Below are 5,373 nucleotides of genomic sequence, written 5' to 3'. Positions count from 1 at the left end.
ATAACCACATAGCCCAGATACCGTACAAGAAGGGCCTTGATTGCAGAATTGATAACATGAAAATTTGTTATAGATATAGACACCCTGGACACTAAAGAAAAAGTTCTCAAATAGGAAAAACTTTGGACTTACTTGCGGTAGAGCAATCGTTATCTCAGCTATGGAGACTCGCATGGATCCTGATTATAGTTAGGGTACGATTCGTCACAACGTTTTATTGTCTTGAAGTTTTTTAATACTAGAGTGATAGAAACCTTATATCTAGGGACCCTAGTGTTATGACTAATAAGCCATTAACAACCATGAGAGTTAAGTATTATATAGGACAAGCTAATGGTAAGCTGGCAGTGATAGAGGAATAATTTAAGATAGTATCTTAAAATTAACAGGTGGGTCATTTGGAGATGACCACATGTCAACAAAACTTGGAAGTTTTAAAGTAGTAGTGGAAAGGATTAGTTACCTACGCACAAGCAGATGTTATTTGAGAAGATTGGTAGAATTTTTCGTGGTAATATAATAAGATTTGGTTGGGATGAACCTTAAGATTAACCTAACACCCATCAATTTGGGAAGCTTGATGTAATAGCTGGAATGGACTTTAGGATTAACCTAATACTCATCAAGTTAGGAAGCTTTGATGAAATAGTTGGAACGGACTGGCTTTCAAGGATGAAAGCGAAAATTATTTATAGTGAGAAGATTATTCGTATACCTCGCGAGAATGGTGAGCCATTAATAGTTTACGTGGAGAGGAGTAGCCCGAAGCCGAACACCAAAAACCATCTGGGTTACTTCAACAGCCCGAAATCCCATAATGGAAATGGGAAGGAATAACAATAGATTTCATAACGAAGCTATCAAAAACGGTAGGCGGTTATGACACTATCTGGGTTATCGTTGACCGCCTCACCAAATCTGCTCACTTTCTAGCCATGAAAGAAACTGATGCAATGGACAAACTTGCACAATGATACATAAAGGAGATTGTATCCCGTCACTTCAGCGATTCAAATTCTATATTAAAGGCTACCCAAGAATCTTATTTGAAACTCATTCTTGCGCGACTCTAAATCCTAACTCATTCCGAGAGATTTCTTATTTGATGATAATCACATCATCATCCTTCATACTTCGATATTAGTCATACCAGTTCAAAATTTTCCAAAATCAATGGATGGTTAATTCTCATCCTCATACTCTCCCATTCGTATCTCACTTATAAGCAACAACTTCACACTTAAGCATTTTTGGTCAAAGGACTTATGCCCTACTAATAGTCATCAACCACGTTTAAATTCAATAATTTTTATTACCTCGTGATATTGTTGCTCAAATATCACCCGAAATTTTCAAAAATCTTTTACTCGATCCTCATCAATCTTTTTCCAACTTGTAACCTCTGAAACATGAAAATTTTGTTTGCGAAAATTTTACACACACTATTTTACTATGCGATTCTCTCAAAGTTTTATAAAAATAAATTTATTTTATTTGCCATACGTGCAAATTTTTGAAATCATATATGTTATATAAAATAAAGTAAATAATTACTTATTTTTGACTAGTACATATGAAATTTTACTTTCACTTTTATAAATTAATTCTTTTATTCCCAAGATATTTTACTTAGAATAGTACATGTTGTACATAACTCTAGTTTACTAAGAAATTCATTTCTTTTCTTACATTGTCACCTAAAACGATTTCTATAAAATTTTCGTTGCTTATTATATAAAATTTTTCGTTGCTTATGATATAAAATTTTTCGTTGCTTATCCGTATTCAAGTCATCATGAAGACTTTACAACCGTCGAAATCGAGAGATTCATGTGTGTGTGTGTGTGTGTGTGATGAAGGCACTTACTACCACGTCATGCAGAGCCTTCGTGCATCCACTAACACTTAAACCATTCAAAATTATTGCGTTACCCCAAGGATCTTATTTGCCACACCTGTTGGAACGATGCTCTTTCTTACATAACTCTAAGGCCTGACTTATTTCACAAGATCCTCGTTTAGTGATATTAACACCATCAGTATTTCGACTTTAACATTAGCCATAACTTGTTTGGCATTTTGCAAAGTCAAGAAGCGATTAACTTCTCGTCCTCATGCTCTGTCCTTCATACCTCACTTTTTAGCAACGACTTCGCACGTGGACATTTTTGGCCCAAAGACTTATGTCCTAATAATTATCAAAACTACATTTAATTCCTTAGTTTTCATTACCTAGTGACATGTCACCCGATGATTCAAAGATTTTTCACTCGATCTTTTTCAACTCGTAACCTCTGAAATACGAAAAACTATGTTTATCAAAATTTTTACACGTTGTTTATTTGTGTGGTCCTCACGAGATTTATGGACAAATGAAAGTAATAAAAAAAGTTTTTTTTCTGTCACTTATGCGATTTATAAAATTATATATGTATGTATATAATTAAGTTAATAAATTTACCTTTACTTATTTTGGTTAGTACATACTAAGTTATACCTTCAAATTATTTAAAAAAATCGCTCATTTATTGAGTTGTTTAACTTAAGTCAAATAGTTTTGTGCAAAATGGTACACGTTGTACATACTTCAAAATTTACTAAGAACTTCTTTCCGTTTATGTTGTCATCGCAAATGTTTAAAGGTTTTTCAAAACTTCCTTGGTTGATTTTATTAAAGGTTTTCGTATTAGTCTACGCCATGTATGGATTACACTTCTTCTCATCCTCTGTTTAGGGATGAAGCTTACCATAAAGATATTTGTTAAAAACTCTTGAGCCACTTTGGATGGCAGTTTTATAAAATTTGTTAGGAAGCCTTTGCGCTCATGAAATGTTCCTCTTAAGGTTAGACATGGCAAAAACGCGGGCCGATAAATCAGTTTTCTGAGGCACGCTCAGTGGTCACCCCATTGTAGGAAAGGCACTAGGTGGGTTTCTACTCTCAATATTTCACGACTAATTATCTAGTATGATCCAGTATGTTGAGGTACAAGAAATCATTTTTGAGATTCTTTTCACTTGGAGTAAACCATTCTTTATGACCAAGGGTTCACGTATCTTCTCATCCGCGCATTCCCCTTAAGTATAACGATAAATTCAGATCAACTCGCTCGTTGTACGAAGAGTTCACTCACGTTCAAAGACCACATCTTTCGTGCGATTTTCTTTCGAAAATGTAATATAAATTACTTTAAAAATCTATGAATCATGTTATCCTCTTGAAAGGGACTGCTTAAAACATCTATAACACTGAAGTGGTTACTCTATATATTTCTTCCTTCGTTGGTTGCAAATATATGTTGTTCTAGTCGATGTTAACCATAAATTCAACATGTAACTGAAAGGATATAGTTACATCATGGAACTGTGCTTTCATTCTATCCAAGGATAAGTTCACATGCAGTAGGTTGTGATCGCCATGTTGTCCATTCTATCTGTCAGCTTTATATTGCGACATAAGCGCTCAATGTTTTAGATGAATTGGTAACATTCATGATACATTTCATGCATCCAGCTTACTTAAGATGCCTGTAAGGTTAAAAACATCATCTTTCCTTTTGTGGGTATATACTCAGATGACATACTCATGTTAACAAGAAACGAAATCAATTTGTTGATCTCTAAGGTCAAGAGACTTAATTAATGGCATATACCTATTCTTACTTTTATACGCCCAAGTATCTTTCAAGGTAAATAGTTCACTTCTGAGCCCATGAGTCTCTCGGAACTTTGATACACTCCTTCTTCTTCAAATTCGGTACCGTTGTAGGTCACTCCTCAAAATTTCGGGACGAAATTTTCTTTAACAGGTGGGTAATGTAACGACCCGAATTATCCGACTTATATTTTTGTGCTCTATACTTTTACGAAACTGCGTATTTATGTGTACTGAGCTAGTTTATGCTCTGAGATCCTTATTCATGATTAATTACTTTCGTTAATACCTTACAACGTGCCATTAAGTGTTTAATCACTTAACTTGGTCCTCGAATGCTTTTACGACCGTTAGTGTCACTTGACATTTAAAGCGAGCTATGTACTTTGTACACGTTAAACTTTTGTCATAATTGGAATATTATGAGTACGTGTTACTAATTGTTATTTTCTAATGACAATTAGTTGACTTATTGGTTGCTTAATTACGCTTAGTAATTTACTATTGCACACTAGTTAGTCATAATGGACTTTTAACCTTATTGGACTTAAGCCCACCCTACTCTAGCTAATGGACTCTTAAATTAGCCCAACTTTAATAAGTTTATGACCCATTAAAATGTAGGACAAAAACCTTTAAAGATGAGCCAACATACTAGCATTTTTGTTAACCATTACTAAACATGTTGCATGGGATCCCAACAATAAGCACCACCTTTAGACCACCACTAAGCAAAAATCAAAAGTTGTCTCCCCTTTTCTCCCCCAATACCTACGGCCTAAGGCTCCCCACCACCACTATAAATACCAAGCCTCATTCACCCATTTCACAGTTGATCTCATTCTCATTTTACACACATTTGCTCTCTAATTTTCTCTCTAGTCTTTCTCACTCTAAAAATGGTTAGTTTTAAATTTTCTTCTCTTTCTTCTTCCCTTCATAAACACGACATCATCATCATCATCATCATGAGATCAAGCTTTTTAGCTTTTTGATCTTGTTAAATCTTGTAGATTCAAACTTTGATTTGAATCCTTCAAGAACATGAAAGATTCAAGCTTTTTAGCTTTGAATATTCATTACTTTGTTGGATCTAAGTTTTGAAGTGTAGCGACCCGACAAAATCGTCATTGACGACGCTGTCTACTTAGGTCCCGTTACGTGGTCATAAGTATTTAAAACAACGTTTGACCAAAAATATGTCACATTCATTTCAAATGTAAAGATTGTTTCAAAGTTTACAAGAATAGTTCAACCACAAGTTACGTTACAACGTTATAGGTACAATTGAAACCTATGCGACACAATTTAAAAGTAGCCAAAAGACGCTCCATGTATGCATATATACTCGACATCCAAAGCAAGTATCAAAATAATGAGCGGAAGCATGTATCACAAAACGTTCAAGGACCCGAGAAAAACATAGAAATCTGTCAACGAAAACATTGGTGAAATCATAGGTTTAAGTAAGCAAGTAAGTACAAATGAACCACAAGATTTATATCATTGAAATAATAGTAAACCATTCTAAAATTTGTTATCACGAGCACCCAATTATCAAGGCTTAACTTTCCATCCATAGAACTCCATCACAATAGTGTTAGAACATACACTGTTTCTCGAAAATATATTTCATCAGAATAATGGTAGCGAACCGTCCCAATGAGGGTTTGTCAAACCCATATGGCCATACAACATAAGTTCTCGCTTACACCCGG

The sequence above is a fragment of the Rutidosis leptorrhynchoides genome, chromosome 2, assembly GCF_046630445.1.
Source record: "Rutidosis leptorrhynchoides isolate AG116_Rl617_1_P2 chromosome 2, CSIRO_AGI_Rlap_v1, whole genome shotgun sequence".
Classification (NCBI taxonomy): domain Eukaryota; kingdom Viridiplantae; phylum Streptophyta; class Magnoliopsida; order Asterales; family Asteraceae; genus Rutidosis; species Rutidosis leptorrhynchoides.
Note: the sequence above shows the minus strand (reverse complement) of the source record.